Raw genomic sequence first — 19,468 nt, 5'->3', positions numbered from 1 at the left:
CGTTTCATGTGTGACTGGGAACGCTGCGGGTGCCAGATCCACCACATTTCCACCTCTTTAAGGAATTAGTCACGCTAGCACGCTGTGTGGCAGCCTCTGATATTTTTTAAGCGGAACACTGCAGCTCCCACACGCAAGCCCGCTAGAGATTTAAATATATATTCGTGCCGCAGTTGCTTACCACGGGTCATCATGGGGGATGGCTGGTTGAGGAGCGTGGCCAGGCCGTGGTAAATGGCTCCCTGTTTGGCCACCTCGAGTGTTACAACAGAGCCGGTTCGTGTCATCAATTCCGCCGCCCTACAAAACAAGAGACATGTTTGAGTAAAACACACAAAACTGCAGACTATGATGAACGAATTTCACGTTCAAAGCATTACTTGTGCAATCCCACAAGAGATTATTTAAAGAGACTAATCTCATAGAATGTCTGTTTGGATTTGCCGTCGGCTAACTGTAAACAAGAGACGGAGGCTGGAACGAATCCCAAAGGCAACTCAAGTTGTGTCCATTCACAAGTGGTTTTGAGCCATATGTTTCTCATTTAACTCGAATCCACAGATTTAAGAGTTTCATCAATTCCACCACATCTCAAAACTACAGGCATTAATGCAATTTTTCTGACAGAAATGAGAACATTTTTTTAAGCTGTTTTGACTTTGCAAACAAAAGGTGCTTTGTGCTGCACAGCTTAATGCCTGAAAACTAGGAATAATTACGCTTTCAAGTCAAATCCAGGATAAATTACAAGAAAAACCACTGTGTGAGAAACTCAACTTCTCAGTGATAATATTTTAAAGAGTGCATTTTTTTGTAAAAGCATATTAAAAAAATGTACGTTATTCATCATGACAAATACTTTAATAATCCCACTAATGATACCCAGAACTTATTCAAATGTTCCGTTAAGAGTCATTTTTGCCCGACGATGTTCTAAAGACTGAGAGACGTCAGTCATATCTTGTTCTTACGCCACTTAATTGTGTATATTAATTGTGCGGGGCAGCTGTGGCCTAACGGTGAGAGATTTGGACTTGAAACCAGAAGGTCGCAGGTTCGAGTCTCGGTGCTGGCAGGAGTTGTAGGTGGGAGGGAGTGATTTTTGAACACGCTCTCTTCCACCCTCAATACCCATGGCTGAAGTGCCCTTGAGCAAGGCACTGAACCCCCAGTTGCTCCCATGCTGGATCTATAGCTGCCCACTGCTCCGGGTGTGTTTCACGGTGTGTTCACTTCGACTGCTTGTGTGTACACTTGGATGGGTTAAATGCAGAGCCGGATTTTGAGTATGGGTCACCATACCTGTAAGTCATTTCACTTTCCACTTATTAGGAAAATCCTTGCTTATGTGGTGTAATGAAAATGGTTTCTAGCATGCAATCCTTTTTGTTTATTTAACCGAGTCCTCTTAGACATAGCCGGTATATTGCATGCTATACCTGTAAGTCCATTTCAAATTTATTAAAATCCCATTATTAAAGGTCTAAATGCTACAGAATTACCTCTCCTGCGAGAGGCCAACCAGACTTCTTCCATCCACGCTGAGCAACTGGTCTCCGGCAGCCAGACGCCCATCCTAAAAAGAAAACAAGACTCAAACAGTCATAAAACAGCAAGGTTGAAAAAGATTTTTACTTTTTATGATTTATGATTTTACAGCTTTAACTCCAAATATAGTACTGAGTACTATCAATAACACTAGTAAGTATGCAAAATCAAATGAGGTCATAGCATCTGCATTTGCCCATAAAGAACATCACAATAAAAACCAAGCCAAACTCACTATGTCTGCCGCACCTCCTTTGACAACAGACTTGATGTAAATACCAAGCTTGTCCTGTCCGGCCACCCTAAAAAAACACAAAAGAAAGAGCGAAACTGTTTATTAGCACTCTGAGAAAAGATCTAAGTGTAATTTACAGGCTCCACCAGTTCCGCTGTGGAAACTGCTGTACGAAGAAAAAACCAGGCATTCATTCATGAAAGACTATAAATCTGGAGCCAGCAGTGAAGACATTCATATAAAATAAACTCATTCATAAATTCAGACCAGATCTGAAGTAGTTTTTGTTCAAACTAGCCATGATTAACCCTCTCTAAAATCTTCATCCTATATCCCGGGTCAGAGGTCATCATCTGACACGGGCCATCTGGCTGTAGGACTGTGCACTCATTGAGATATCAGCTCGACCTAAATGGCACTGCATGCTAGAAAAGCATCTTTCAAAATAAAATCTAGTAATTAACTTCAAGATAAAACGATGCATTCATTGAAGCACATCCTGTAGACTTGAAATAGTAATGCCATACAAGTTTCAACACTCAAACATAACATTTCTAACACGTAATGCTCCATAACTCGGAGTTAAATGGTCTGTTCAAAGCTTTAAGCTGACGGAGTTCCAGCGACATGAGCTTTAAAAGGTTTTTATTTGAGGACTGCGGTTTAAAGTTAGTATCATTTGTTTTTTCCCGATGGCTGGATTTGCTATTTGAGCAAGCAAGTACCCAAAATCCCCTGGCTGCTGCCAGCGGTTCTATTTGAGGGGGATCTTGCTAAAAGTTAACTCTAAAAATGTGAGGTCTGTATTACATTCCCAGCCACCTCTGCCGTTTTCTCATACAGAAACAAACTGCTCATACTCATACACCTGACAAGTAATTTTGACAAACACTCACATCAGCACAAATATAGCAAAACCAGCACTGACCTAAATTCAATTTTTTGTCTTTTTTCTTTTAAAAAAGAAAAAGAAAATTCAATACTTTACTCTTTTGTGTATATTTGCATTAATAATAAACTCATAAAACACACAAGAATTAATGATGTTTGATGTGAAACCAGGTTGAAAGTGTCTAGAAGCACCATGTTCGAATATGTGCACAATCTGAAATATTAACCTAGTAAATGTCTGCTGTTGTACAGAAACTTATCCTATGACGATTTGAAAAGACTTAACAAAAGAGTAGAGTCTGTAAGGTTTTGTTTTTGCTTTTTTTTGTTCAAAAATGTCAGAAGTGACAGTAAAGACTATTATAATTTTTTTTTAAAAAGAAAAACAGTTATGTTAAATGGCAGAAATATTTTGCAATATTACTGTTTTCATTGTGTTTTCTGATCAAATAAATGCAGTCTTGGTGAACATAAGACACTTCTTTCAAAAACATTATAATTAGTGCTGTCAAACAATTAACCATGATTAAATCACATCCAAAACAAAAGTTTTTGTTTACATAATATGTGTGTGTATTGTGTATATTTATTATGTACATATAAATACAAACACGCATTTATACATTTAATAAAAATATGGTACGTTTAAATAATAAATACATTTATATATAATGAACATGAATTTACATGAATATAAATATATGCATGTAAATACAGGTAAATATTTTCAAAAAATATGCTGTATGTGTGTGTATTTATATATACATAAACATATACACACTGTAAAAAAAAATCTGTATTTTGGATGCGATTAATCGTGATTAATCGTTTGACAATGCTAAATATAATAAAGCCTAATCAACCCCAAATATTTAAACGGTACTATATATAGCACACAAATCATATGGACTACTTTAAAGCACTTTTAAATGGTACTTTTACCCATTTCTGGAGCTTGACAAACCCAGTCCCCATCCACTTTCACTGTACGAAAAAGAACTAAATAACTGCACTTCTGTTAAATGGAAAATAGGAAGTAATGCTCCTTTAGAAGTCAACATACATCTACTGTGTTCTAGCAGCCTCATATGAACTCTTTCAACAGTAAAGTATGTACTTCTGAATTCCAGGGCCAGATCTCTAAAAGCCCATGCCAAACTCCAAATGATGGTTTCATGGTCATAACAAACCATTTACTAAATGGCACGCCACCCAAGTCTACAACATTCCCGCCATGTAGGCTCTAGGCTGAGCCCGCTAGATCTGGTTTCTCTTCTGGTTTATGAAAAACCCATGCCGATCAGCAAGCTATGAGTGTGCCGACTACATTTACCATAGTATTCTGCTGTTGTATGTGTTGTTTTTAGGCTCTCTGAAAAGATTCACACACACTCAAATGTTAATAACAATGTAACTTGTGCAGAAACTTTAAACTGAACCAGCAACCTCTTTTATTCTGCCCTCTGAAAATAAAGCCAATGTTAGCCACAGACCCCCATAACCCACTCACATTACACTGGCATAAACACATCCTATAATTCAAACACAGCCGAAACATGAACACCACACGAATATCATTCAGAAATCTCAGTTAACATTCAGGACTTAACCACAAATATAAGAAAAATATCAACATGTACTGTGCGCTTACAGGCCACTAAAATGATTGAGGTCATGCCAGTTACAAAGCAATCGGCCAATCTGAATTTTAACATTCTTTACAGTCTAAAAAAAAAAGAAGTAAAAAACCACAAAGTTCCAAAAAACCACACAGCATTAATTCAAGGGTGTGGTCCCCAAATACAGATAGATGAGCCATTTGCATGCAAATCACATTCAAAAGACAATAACGTTTTATAACACGATTAAAATGCTACAAAACCAGTCTAAATGTGAGAACAGGTAATGGAATAAGGAAAACAGCAATGGGAAAACATGCAATCAGATGTCATAAATCATCTTGTGGTGCACATGTATAAAAACCACCTAACGCAATGTGCTCTAAAGACCTATAGCACAAATAACTTCTATCCTGTATGTTGTGATGGCATTATGATATGATCCTGGACAATGACTCCTCCTCATAGTGAGTATGCACAACAAACAGGGTGGATTGGTGGGAATACTAACCAAGTTTTGGAAAGCTACTTTAAACTGCAGTATTCCAAGCTACAATGAACTGATAATTAGGGATGTAACGATTAACTCAACTCACAAAAAAATTCGATTCACAGTTTTGATTTCACGATTTGATTCACAATTTTATTAGATTTTTTAAACAAAATGAGATTTAAGATAAATTATAAATTAAATGTGTCCTTTTATTATTGCTTTGACAAAATGCTGCACATTTCTTTGTGAAATTGAAATATAATTATGATAATATACTAATATAGCTCTTTTGTTGGTTTTGATTGCTTCTTTTGTCCTCAGTTGTATGTGGGCTTTGGATAAAAGCATCTGCTGAATGACGAAATTTAAATATAATGTAAATGTATGAAAATGTAAATGTTAAAACAAGCCCCAAATAAAATAAATAACACAAATAAAATAAATCTCTTCATATAAACAAAATAAGGCTTTGTCTGTGTTCTTTCCATTTAAAATTAGAGGCAACCACTGCATTTTAATCATGATCAGAACAAAGATGCTGCATACATGCAACATGAACAGTTTTTAATCTAAATTAGAATGTATAATTTCGAAATTTTGAAGCAAAAACAGAATGGTTTGACTTCAGTTTTGTGAAACTATACATAAAAATATCTGCATGAAACAGCAGACGAGCTGAATGAGACGCAGATTCACTCTCTGCCAGTAGGTGGCTCTTAATGTGTTTCACTGGTGTCTGCTGTAAACAAAACTTTTTTTTTCTTTCTTTTTAACAGTGCTGCACATATGAAGTTTAATATGCATTATACAGAGGCTAGATGAAAAGTACCATATAAGTAAAAAAAATACCATCTAAACCCTTCTAAAGACAGTATGTTCCCCTCAGACATGCATTCATATAAACTCTTACCCCTAAATGAATCGCGATTTGTTTACCATCTAATCCGATTTGAATAGTCACAAATTTAATCCGTCTTCAACCAGCTCGCAGTTAATCGTTACATCCCTACCGATAATTTAAAGTATTAAAACTACAGTCAAGCAACCATTTATAAAAAAATAAAATAAATAAATAAATAAATAGTTAGTGACATTTCAAGCGCCTAACAAAAAGTAGTTTTAACTTTATTGAAACTAAGGAGACAATTTAATTATTGGTGTAATAAATATTGTTATGTTAGGTATCAAATGTGTTCTGATTGGCTGCTTGTGTCACACTGTATTAGGTATTATAATAGATACATCTGCATTTCATTGTCAGTGTAACCAATGATAAAATAATTATCGGCCTGAAACTCTGAGTATGCCATTTCACAAGAGGCATCAAGGCCTGCAACACACTGCCTAATGCAACACATTGGACACTGAGTGCTTATTATCAACGAGTTAAAAAAAACTAAAATACAGATGCCAATCTTGTGCACGTGAACCACTTCTCATCTGCTGTAAGTTCTCAACTTGCCCAAGTCCTGAGGGAGATAGATGTCGCCTAGCAAAGCCCAAAATCTCTCTGATGAGACTTTAAAAGCACGTATTATGCTGTGATGAGAAACAACCATTCAAAAACCAGTCTCCCCACATTAAAGAGTGAACCCGCGGTAAAAGACACATGAGAAGCCCTGAGGCTGGGCGGTTTCCAGGCCGTCTGAACACAGCTGATGCAGGAGTCTTGTGCAGACCTAGTGGGAGAGCACCTCAGCTGACCTTTCATCAGGAAACCTGCATCAAACTTGCTTTGATCAAAGCTGAAAACCTGGCGTGCATAACATGAAACAGAGCATGGTCTATAAAAGCCACTGATAAAAAACAGATGCATGTTAACAAGAGAACTAATTGCTACTGTTTTTAAAACAAGGGGTGAGGTGATACTGGCACAGTTCATCACTACGTACTGGAAAGCTAAAGAAGTCAATTTACTAAAAATAGAGCTCTTTTCTTTCGAAAATAAATGACTATATCACTAGACTGTATGCAACAACAGAGCATGGTTGAAATGTTTCCATTGAGAATATTGTCATCAAATTTAATGAGCTCACTTTTAAAGTTTGTTATTTCCTGTGACAACCAAATAGTCATTGGCAGTGCACTCAAACACTCCCTGCAAGTACACAAGCCCAAAATCTCATTTAACACGTTGTTGCATTACAAAATGAGAACACTGAGAATGTAACAGATATTTGTGTTTTACGAATAGAGTTGCTGCATGGGGGCTCTAGCGGAAACTGTCTTCCATGGTCACTCTTCTCTTTAAGGTCAAGTAGTGTCACGACAGAGCAACAGTTTGAAGAGCAAACTTGTGGACGATTTAGAACTGAATTTTGAATGGCCTTAAATCAAAATAAAATTAACTGAGTTAACTGCAGTTTTATTTGAGATAGCAAACAGAATGGATAACTGCAAATAAAATAATATGAAATGTATATAACTTAGGACAAACTTTGAATGTTAGATTAAGATCTGAAGGTTTATAGGCCTTATGGACAGTATGATAGATAGATTTAATGATAAAGACAATGATAGACAAACTATAGACAGATAATAAGAGAGACAGACAAGCAGATGGATAGATGGACAGATGATAGAATGATAGACAGATTCACAGATAGACAGAATGATAGATAACAGATAGATAAAGCAAGAAGACATACAGATAAAATGATAGACAGACAGAAAGATAAAAAAATACACAGACAGACTTATAAACTATAGACCGAACAATAGATGGAACAACGACAAACAGACATAATGAAAGACAAATAGATAGACAAAACAATAAGACAGACAGCTACAGAGATGGACAGATAGATAAAATGACAGAACTATAGACAGTAAGATAAAATGACAGATAAGTTTATTTATTTACTTTTTAATGCCATGCCAGCATTAAGGCTATTTTCATGGCGATCTCTGAATAAATTATAAATGACAGGTAAAATGACAGATAAGACAGACTTATAAATGATAGACATAAAAGACAGATAGTTAAACGTATAAATGATAGGACAGACAGACGGACAGGATAGATCGATAAGATAGATAGATAGACATACAGACAGACTTATTAATGACAAGACAAACAGACAAACAGGATAGATAGATAAGGTAGATAGATAGACAGACAGATAGATTTATTAATGATAGGACAGACAGACAAATATATAGATATTCCTCACTGTCCAATCAGAATTAACAGTTCAGAAGTTACTCACAACAAAAACACCACCTTACCTTCTAAGTTCAACACCCATTGCGTAAGTGTGCATGTCGCTAAGCGTGTGGTGTGTGGATTGTATTCGAGGTGTGGTTGTTTTCACGTTCATCTTTCCAGGGACACTGCCAGAAGCACAGTTCAAAGGCAATTATAATGTCTGTGCGGCTAAAAGACATCTTGGCATATCCAAATGTGTGCATATCCACATCTTGTGCTGTAAATAATATTTCACAGGTGCTAAATGCCTTATAAGCAAAAATATAGAAACCGTTATCCCTGCAGGCTTCTTCACAGTAGAAGGTTTTTTGCCTTTCAGTGTTTCAAAGGGGATAAAGGTCAGTAAACTTGGGGATGAACTGACGCCGTTTCTTTGAGGACTAGCAGCGGCTACAAGAACTTCTTCACACACAACAGGGATGCCACAAAAAAGAAAGTTCAAGCATATATTTACCCTGCAAGCTGCTGTCTGGCATAGTCGGCATGCAAAAATACACGTGCATCTGCAGTGCAGACATTAGACATTAACAGGAAGGTGTTGAAGTCTGAAGGTGTTCACTGATAACAGTACTTGGAGCAGATGCTCAAATCACAGAACTCCAGCTTCCTTTGAAGGTCCTAAAACCACATGGAAACAAAGTCTACAGCTTCGAGGTCCCACCCCTGATGCTTCCTGTCCACGGAAAAGCTTCCCAAACCTGCCATTGCAAATACAGGAAATTGGAAACCCAGCTTAGGCAAGACGAGTGCTTTGCAACAGAGGTAGAACTGAACTTCAGTCTTCACCCCCTTTAGTCTCAAAACACTTGTGGCATACTCTCTGTGGAATCATATGCCAAACGCACAGCTTCCTGTTAAGGGTTTACAGTTGTGATTGGTGAATGAAGCCTTCAAGGAGCTGCACGTGTAGGCATAAACGATCTTGAGTAATTTGTTAACAGCCCCAGGGAGTCAAAGTAGTGCCTGACCTCTGACCGAGAAGGTGGAGTCCACGCTGCACTAGGAAAACAGAAAATACATCTATTCACACTGAAACTTGACCCGCCACCATCATTTCCTGCCCCGATTAATCACCCACAACAAACACAGCAGTCAGGAAAAAAGCAGCCAGGACAGTAGTTTGCTCCTGAAGGTAGCTGGTCCTTACCGTCACGTCTAGACGGAGGGAAGACAGATGGACTGCCGAGGCTGTCGGCTAATGGTGTGTGCAAAATATCATGACTAACACAAGAGGCTTTCAATAATGAGCTGCTTTCAGCTGACGGTCTTCATCACGTCTGAGTGGCCTCCATTCCAGCTCTAATGATCTGCAGACTCTTGGGCTGCTTGCTTCAGTTAAGAAAGACCAAACAAAGAGGTCTGTCTTCCTTCACGGTCCTCTGGTGGTGCGTTTAAAAAGCAGCTCCATTTTTTTGGACACAAAGGAAAAACATGTCTCCTATGAAACTTTTATTGTAAAGGGACAGCATTATGTCCAAGACATGAGTCACAACATAATTTAAGGGTTTGGTTGTACATGCAAGCTTGACATCCTTTTGCTTCAAACATAAGAATGTCCCCAAGTTTTACTAACTAACAACTTGGGACTGTCCTCTCATATACTAAAATCGTGCAGCCCTTGCAGAATGGCATAATAGAAGATAGTCTCCCAAAGGGTCTTGATTCCCGTCCGCTCTCTCTGGACATGCAGAGTCAAGGCACGAAACTTCAAAAACGTGATCATTTTGATGAACGCAAGGTGACAGCTTGAAGCAACTCTATTTAGACAATCGTAGGTGCTTGTCAGGTTACATTTTGCCTGAGGACTGAAGTGAACTAGTTCTTGAGTATGGGCTGCACCCACAACTGTCAAAAGATCCTATCCTGAGCAACTAGAAAGAAGTGTTTTCATGGTCATGTTTTCTTTTGAACCTGCAAACCAAAACAGAGTCTTTGGTACACCGCCACAGTGAGTTTCTCTTCGTTTCAATTCAGATTAATAAAAGATTAGGGGACATAACGTTGCATAGACTCCATGTTGGTCTGATTTTCTGTTCTCCACTCTCCGAGTCCTCAGGAAATCCAGGACTCGCGTATGGGAGTCACATCCTTCAATTGTTGTCGTACATGAGATCAAGAAGCGCACAAAGAAGGAAGTCAGTGAGCTATTGTGCGCCAAGTACACAAACAAACAAAAATGAGTTTTGCTTTGAAAAGAAAGGTTTGGCGATAAAACAGAAAATTGATCCTGAAGGCTTTGATTCTTGTGGCAACAAGTCATTTCAGGGGTTGAAGAACAACGAATCCAGAAACGTGGGAAAATGTCAGGTAGGCACTCGTCAATGTGAAGTACGGAGGTCAGGATTTCCCTTGTTGTTCCCCCAGAAACTCAACACCATCCCAAAAGAGCTGTTATCGCGCAAACATCTGCAGCCTGAGCAAAACAAGCCCTGTGATGGTAGCACGGCCATCCAGCTGGACTGACCCCGTCAGATTGTTTGCAACAAGTGATGATGAGTCACTAGCACTGCGGTATATGATGGAGAACTCAGTGTTCAGTGCTTGTAAACATTATCCCTGTGACCCTGATTGCATGATACCGCAGTGAGCACAACCCATCACATCTAAGGCTGAAAATGTAGAAACATACAGTACAAATTTATCTCAAACTAGCACAGAATGAAATGGAGATATGTACCTTGCTTTATCTGTACAGTCACTCTTATGTGTGTTTTTGTACGTAAACTGATATAGTTTTAAAAAATGTACCATCTGTACAATGTGTACGTGCATGTTTGTGCACTCTGGTCTCATGACACTGTTTACATTGGCAAAACCTTGCTTTCTCTCACTTGATAAGAGTCACTGGAATAAATGTGTGCAAGTGTACATGTCCTCGTCCGGAATTTATAGTACCATGATTAGGGCATAAAAACTCAATTTTACAATAATCTTGATACCACTAACTAGTAAGCTAAAATGAAAGAACAATGAACAGTACTTTTACAAAAATTTATTAATCTTGATTAATGTTAATTTTTACTTATGCTAAAATATTTCTATTGTATAGATTAACATTAATTGAATGAAACTGAATTAACAACAAACAATAGGCCTCGCAAATTTATGAATGAAAAGTTAACCAGTGCTAATGAACACTGGGCCTTATGTAGTTTATGATAAACAATGCATTAACTAATGTTAACTTTACTTTTAAGTGCAATCCCGATGGCAAACAAACTGAAACCACCGTGCTGACTTTTTAGCACACCATTAATCTCTCAGCGTTTACTTACTCTCCCACATTAAAAAAGACACACACTCCATGTCAAGTGGTTTCTTACCGGGCTCCTTCCTCCCGACCACAGAGAACCACATGGTGCTGCGCTCCGGAGAATGAACGGAGGAATCAACTAATAGCACTCCAGGAAAACGTATTCAACTCTTTCAAAAGCAGGCAGGTCTACTGAGGAGCGACTCCTGGGCTACATGCTAAACACAATATGCAAATATCTGAAGCCAGAGTAGTCATATAAGAGAAACTCCCACGACTCACTAACAGTTAGGTGAAGTTTTAACGGTGCTCCCAGCTGTGTTCCAGCTCAACACCGGGACAAACCGCCCCTTCTCTTTAGATCCTCCCCTTTGTCCCAGAGCATGCCTTACACCACTTTCTTCACTCCTCCTTTCCTTCTCCTCCCATTTTCACTCCTTCCCTCCCTCTTTTTTCCTCCATTCTACCGCTACCAAACTTTATGCTTCCTTGGAGACACTCACAGATGAAAATAGAAGCACTAAAGGGAAGGTTTTGCTTTGAAAATAAACAGTTCCTGTTAACCCCCTTTTCCTCCCACTATACCTCCCTTGCTTTCCTCTTCTCTGTCGAACCTGAACCTGAAACACATCGGTTGGGAAAAACGCTCTTCAGTCCACCAAAAGTGGTGAAACACAGGCTACTCAACTGAAACTGTGTTCCATATAACCCACTAAAAAATCCCAATTTGAAAAAGAAAGAAATATTTACTTGCACAGTAAAATTGTAAACTGGTCCATGTTGGATCTGTAAGCACTTTGTAACAGCATATTAGTCAAACTGGTAAGTTTTGAGTATAAACAAAACCTTAATTTGCAATGTTGACATCGAAACTAACGAAACGAATCGAAACTTTTTATGCTTGACCAGCTCAACTGGTGGAATCATGCAAAACACTTAATATTTTAGCCTATTAACTGTGATGTAAACTCCAACATAAAAGACTGCATTTTGTAAAAAGGGTGATGACCCAGAAGACATTTCCTACTGCGGAAAGCAGCAGACTAGAACAGCGCTCAGTCCAACAAGGAAACAGAAAGATTTGCTTATGACTCCGTTTTGTATTTGAATGTTTGACAAGCACACAGACCAGTTTGTGACTGAATCAAACAAAAGCATGTCCTCTTGATCTGAGCCTAGGAAACCATGGCACACCTTTACTTCCCACTCAGAACAAGGCATCCACCAACATCAGAAACCAAAAACCAATCCTCAAAAAATTAAAACTGTTCTCATTAACTGTGTCAAACTAACCAGATCTAGTTCTATGCCAAAACCAGATGCCCTCCTCAAGGATTTAGGGATTCATTCACTTACTCTCTAGATGAATATTTATCACTTCTACAGCAGTCAGATCCATGCAAGATGATCACAGATTTTGAAAGTGGAGCAATATTACGCAATTAACATCACTAAAAAAGAAATAAAATAATCAGTTCTTACCTTGGCCGCCACAATACTGAGGCCCATCCCATTGTGTTTCTTCAAAGTCACTGTCACAATTTCCGGTTCCTTCCGCATTGGCTGTAGAGAGAGCAGACAGGTGATTTAACTTGGGGGAAAAAAGTCACTACTGTAACTTCAGCTTTAGGTCCACGCTGCGTCTGGAAGCTGTGTCTGATGGCCGTTTCTAGAGCAAACTGAGCTAAGACGAGGAGGAGGAGTAGAGAAAAATTAGGGAGGTTCTGCCACTGCTGGTTCTCAGAGCACAGCCGACCGCAGAGCGAAACGGCGGGCCCTGGAGACGAGTCAAGAATTAAAGCCACATGCGTCGGCTCCAGAGTGCATCAGGCCTCAGTGAGCTTGCTTACGCACAGAGAGGGCCTGGGAGAAAGAGACCAGCTTTTCGTGCCATGGCCTCTCCTTAAGCAAGCCCCAGTGCGTAAATGGTGCACATAGCATGCATTCATTGTACAGGGAACTTTAACTATGCTGCCAATCTGAATTGTTGTGTACAGCTTGGGGGGTGTGAGCAGAGCTGGTTTAAAGCGCAGTGGAGCTTTATGAACACTGATGGGTAATGCAAGGAAACTCTCTGGGTGCCTTTATTAAGGTTTACAAAAGCAACAGAGCAAGCTTTTTTAGCTTAGTTAAAGAATGTTTCCTTCGAAAAAGGATTTTTTGGCATAGCTATCTTAACGAACACACAGACTACTAAAATCACAACTACAACAGTCACCAAAAACAGTGTCTAAATACCCATTTTGCTATTGGTCAACATTTCTTCTGGCCTAGATGATGTCTGTCAAAAAGGATAGATGCTTCAAAGTGATCAATTTTTTTTTAAAATCTTTAAAATAATGTGTGGTAATGCACAGTATTGTTCAGAAACTGCAAACCAGGTCGATTTTGATTTCATGCCAAAATCTCATGTGAGTTTACGGTAAGCATTGGTCCTGGGATGGTTGTAAGAAAGGGATGTGGGAGTGGGTGGGTTGGTTTGGCACACGATCAAGTTGTGTTCATAAGATTTCTCTGTGGTATTTAAATGTGCTCCAAGCTCCAGCTCTGTCTGCTATAGGGCGGACCGACATTACGTAAAAAATTAAAAATAAGATTGTGACATTACATTAACAAATCCCTTATGTAAAAATACGAAAGACAGTAAAAACCAGACTAATTACAGGGGAGGAGGAGCATTAAAGGGCTTTGTGTGCTCAGGGTGAGGAGAAAGATATCATGTATAGCCAGTGCTTGGGCACTATGGTCAAATATTGCCCTCTGCGGTGTAACTAGTGTTGGCTGGAATATAAGAGAATGTTAACTTGACAGAACACACTCTATCAACTGACATTAAATATTCCCTGGTGCTGTTTTGCAAATATCGGTTTAGTATTTGGGCTTTATATTAAAAATTCAAATGTAAAAAATTCTAATTCAAATGCAAAATTCTGTTTTCTAATGCCCTCAAAGACTAATCCATCTACAAATCTACCCATCTATGTATCTATGTATCTATCCATCCATCTACCCGTCTATCTATCTATCTATCCATCCATCTACCGTCTATCTATCTATCTATCGCTCTATCTATCTATCTATCTATCTATCTATCTATCTATCTATCTATCTATCTATCTATCTATCTATCTATCTATCGATCTATCTATCTATCTATCGATCTATCTATCGATCTGGCATAATAACTTACCAGTTCTGACGTGTCAGCTGAGAAGTGACTGTCGCAATCAGCTCCTTCGAAATGGATGGTCCAAGTTCCTGGAGAGCGTGGATGAGGTGTCAATCGACAAAAACCTGGAGGACAACGAACAGATCAGAACACATCCACTAAACGTTAAAACTTTAAATCCACTGGTCTCTCACTGTCTTTGTCACACACCTGTAAAAACACACACACACACAGTTTCGCTCTCTTGCAAAAACAAATAGACTGCTGAACACAACCTTAACAAACCACATTCCAATGGCATCACGTCAGCCTTAAACAAACAAAGACAACAACCTCTGATTCACCATCCACCTGATACTTATTGTGCGCACCGCAACTGACATCAAATGCTCTGAAACTTATTTAGAATGGCAGCACTTTGTTTATCATCCATACCTCTCTGGCAAAGTGGCTCTAGGAACTCTTGGAATCCGTTGGGAATGTTCCGCACCACGTCGCATGAGTAGCCATCCTCGGGCAGTAGGAAAGGCAGCTGGAGGTCAGGGTCCTCTTCAAGCTGTACTTCCCTCCCATCGCTTCGGGCCAGTTCGTCCGCCGTGTTCTCGGCCACAGCCACCACGTGATCAATCAGCTCCTGTGAGCATGAAGGGAACAATGATCATAATGTTATATAAGAACTCTACTAAAAACTTGACATGCTGCTGCTCTTCACCTCCATCTCTGATTTGCTTTGAAGGGTGAGTTTTGGAAAGATGGGGTGCATCTGAGAGATGTTCTAGAACAGCTAACATCAGTTACAGCACCTTTTACAGTAATGAGTTTTAATATTTCACATCAGACAAGAAGGTCACATTATGAGAAACCCTGAGGTTAGAGGAAATAAGCAGAGCTACTGTGAAAGTGCAGAACACCTGGTTTGGTTTATCTCAAAAAGGACACATGTCATCAGACCAGGACTACACAGCCAAAATGAGACAGTTCACTCACAGGAGGAATGTAGGGTTCATCAGGAGCGCAGTGGTAGTTGCTCAGCAGAGCGTTGAGCTGCAGAGAGTTGAGCTTGAAGCAGGTGTTGTTGATGTTCTGCACATCTTGCATGGAGTATTTGTCCATGGTGAGGAGGGTCGTTGCCTAGAGAGACACGGGGACAGTTACTGGTTCATATTCCATGTAACTAGGACTGAGGGTTTTAAAACTTTCAGGCCAAGTGCCACCTTTGTTCAAACTAGAACATCCTAGAAGTACCCTGTAGACACTACCAATATTCTCTCCAAGAATGAATATAGTCTATGTATTACCATGTTATACAGACAAATGGTATATATTACAAATAAGAAAATATAATATTTAATTTGAATAAACATACTATTAACACTAGTAGTCCTTCTACTACTAGTAATAAAAAAGTATTTCACCACAGATTTCTACAATAATACAGTTATATGTATATAGTTTGTTTGCACTAAATTTGCTGTTGGGAAAAATAAAAACCCCTCAATTTGCCAAATTTCAAACTTTTTTTTTTAATTCTTCGGTGTCATCATGTTCTACTAGTTCTACAGCTTCAGTTTCGGAACTTTCACGCTTAGTAACATACAGCTGTGCTCTCACCACAGTGCAACGGTGAAAAGAGACCTCTCTCAAAAAGTGTCGTGTTCCGAACATTGTTTAAACGACATACACTGGTATTGAGGTATTTTAAAAATTCAATTCTTAAGAAAAATAAACGAAGGTATTCGGTATGAACCCAGCACTACTAAATTGCTAAAAGGTGTCTGTAAGGGATTGATAGTGCAGTAAACATAGCATAAACTATAGCTTAACTCAAATGGCTTAACTATAAAAACAACTCTGTGAAAGACTGATATATATATCTGCATGTGGTACCTGGACTATGCGACTGAGGTGGCAGTCTGCGGCCAACTCCAAACCCTGTTTCTCAGCCCACGCCTCGATGTGGCTGAGCTGCTGTCGCAGGATGGCGCCCCAGTAGTGCGAACACAGGCCCGAGTCGGCCTCCGTCACCAGCTTGTTAAAGAGCCACATGTTGATGAAGTGGAAGAGCTGTGAAAAAAGCTGAATGGTGAGGGCCGCATTGACACGGCACCGCCGCAGAAGAGACATGGCGCCCGTTAGTGTGTGCAGAACGTCCTCTGTGGAAAAGAGGAAAGTCAGGGCCTTTAATACAATATAAACAGAAACAATACAATCATTCCTTTACTTGCAATTATAATGGTGCAATGTTAAGAACTACCTCTATTAGCTGGAACAGATATTTATACAAAAGGTTGAAAAACATTTAAAATACATGTTTTTTTTATATTCTCCTTGAACGCTTGTTGTTGTTTTTTCTTTTTGTGGTTAGTCCCTGATGTGCATCACATTGTTCCTTGTCAAAAGGGTTAGGAAACACTCTTCTAGAGAACTAAAAGTGCTGCTATATTGCTTAAGATGTTTTGCATGGTTCTGGTTCATTTCAGCATATTTCTGTGTTGCTTAAGACATTGATACTGCTCTAGTCAAGAGGGCATGTTTGTCCATTTGTCCAAGTCATTTAGTTGAAATAGAGACTACATTTAGTTGTTTAGACTACTTCAAATTCTACAGTGATCAAGACAAAGAAATTAAGATGTTGTAAGTTACTGTAAAGGAACTAAAAGATATCACTGTTTTGGGTAGAATATATCTGCTGTTTAGTTTCAAAACCACCAGTAGGTGGCCCCATATAACTCTTTCAATTGTGATTCCTTTAACAAAATCCACTAATTTACTCAACTTTATACACGATGGCTGAAAAACTGCATCTGTTGATGAATCATACACAGTTACTAAACTGAACTAAAGCAAAACTGAACTGACTTGAGCTGAATAATGACACCATTGTCTTAGAGCTGCTTTACATGGCAGAATTAGTTTATTCCTTTATTAGTTTATTACCTAAAGCTGCTCTTTATACTATCTGTTTTATAAAAAGCACTATATAAATAAAGGTGACTTGCATCTGAAAACATGAGACTGGGTCTCTGCTCACCTATCTTGGGCCTCTGTGGGTTCTGTTCATCGGGATCTTCCAGGAAAGCTGGCATGTAGTTATTCAGATCCGACTGCAAGCAGTGCACCAGGTATCTGCAGGAACACACATTATTTAGTGTCCATATATCCACCATCAAGGGCCTAAAGGAACTTCCTGAAGAATCCCACAGTAAATCTGAGACCTGGCCGCTTCACAAACCGCACAACCCGCACAAAAGCGCAGTTGTTTCAGCTGGTCATTCCAATGCTTAAAGGAAACGGAGGCGCTCCGACCACATTGTTTATGCTGAAAACCAGCCCCAGGACCATAACTCTCTCTCATACACCCAAACTACAGCTCAGCCAACACAAGCCAGACCCAAAACATTCCTTACATTCAGCACATCCTGCCGCCTGATAATGGTTACAGGAACACAGTATGAACTTATTTGACAAATCACTTTTGTAATTGACCAGTTACAGTTAAATTATGTAATGATCAATTACAATTAAATGGATTGTTTTCACATGATATGTAAATAGTCCTGAAATTTATCTAGAATGTAATATTTAAAGGTTAAATTTGCATTTTATTTACAATATTTAATTTAAATACATACATATTTATTTTATAACATTTTATATAACAAACCTGTTTTTTAATTGAACATTTTATTTACTCTATATCTACATATTATATACACTACTTGGTTAATATATATTTATATATACACATTGTATATTAATATGTACACATAAATACACACATATACATGGATATATTTAAGAAAAAAAAAAATTATATATATATATATATATATATATATATAATGTATATATATATATATATATATATATATATATATAATATATATATATATATATAATATAAATTATATGAATATAAATATATACATATAAATATTTTCTAAATATATACTATATGTGTGTTTCTATATAAATATATGCATAATAAATATACACAGTACACTCACATATATCATGTACCCAAAAACTTTTACTTTGGATGTGATTAATAGCGATTAATCATTGCCCAGAACTTTAAATTTTATTTTAATAAACATATAAATTTAAATATGCTGTATAAGATCTCAGCTCACTAGGTTTTGAAACACGGGTAATGTTTATTGTAAATATGCATGTGCATGCAAACACTCACTTAAAAGCCATCTGAACCAGGTGAGCGAGGACATCCTGTGCATCTAGCGTGATGCGACTCAGATCCTTGTCCTGTTTGATGAAGTTCAGCAGCTCTGAGGCGTTAGCCATCCAGAAGGCCAGAGCCCCGGCGATGTTCTTCTGTTTCTGTAATGCACAGAGATGGGCCGTTACACACAGCTAAAGCAAAACAATCTGACGTACAAACAACAAAGAAAAGAGTTACAGCCATGAGAAGCACTGAGTAGCACTCCCGGGATAGACATGTGCCTCTGTCCAACCCTCCCGGCCTCCAACAACCAGTCACCGCGTCCAGACAGAGTAGAAATCATTCACATGTTAGAGTTAGCTCAAGCTAGGCACGACTGACTGGGAAGCTGCGGTGACTGGTTGCTCTGGATCCCAAATCCCTGCAACACAGAGAAGGGATACACACGGTCCAGAAGCAACTGGACCTCTGTGTATACCTGCACACGTCTATCCCACGTGACGACGACAGCAACCCCCCACCCCGACCCTCCCGAATACGTCATACTGGCCACAGGACGCATCCATAAGAACAATGACGTTAACCACAGATATGAAGTCAAATGAAAAGGAAATTTAAAGTTTCCAAACAAAGCAAAAGAACATGGGGTAGTCTCTCATCCACACTGAAGTGCAGTAAGCAGAGGTCAAAAATGGAAGATGCCGCAATTAAAATGTTGCCGCAATCAGAGTTTGTTTTTTAGTATCACATGGTCCAGGTTGAGTCGTAATGAGGGGTTATGAACGATTGCGTCCAGCTGTAGGAGGAGGGATTACTTAGTTGGCTTGGGTTGTTTGCTTTCTGTTATGGGGGGATAAAAGAGGCATGGAAGA

The 19,468-nt window shown here is 38.7% G+C and overlaps 1 pseudogene; it reads right to left on the bottom strand.

The window, feature by feature from the left end:
* Positions 1-19,468, bottom strand: part of LOC109079036 — a 49,754-nt pseudogene that overhangs the window by 9,974 nt on the left and 20,312 nt on the right.

This window comes from Cyprinus carpio, unplaced genomic scaffold (assembly GCF_018340385.1).
Source record: "Cyprinus carpio isolate SPL01 unplaced genomic scaffold, ASM1834038v1 S000006759, whole genome shotgun sequence".
NCBI classification, from domain to species: domain Eukaryota; kingdom Metazoa; phylum Chordata; class Actinopteri; order Cypriniformes; family Cyprinidae; genus Cyprinus; species Cyprinus carpio.
This window is presented reverse-complemented; position numbering and strand designations above follow the sequence as displayed.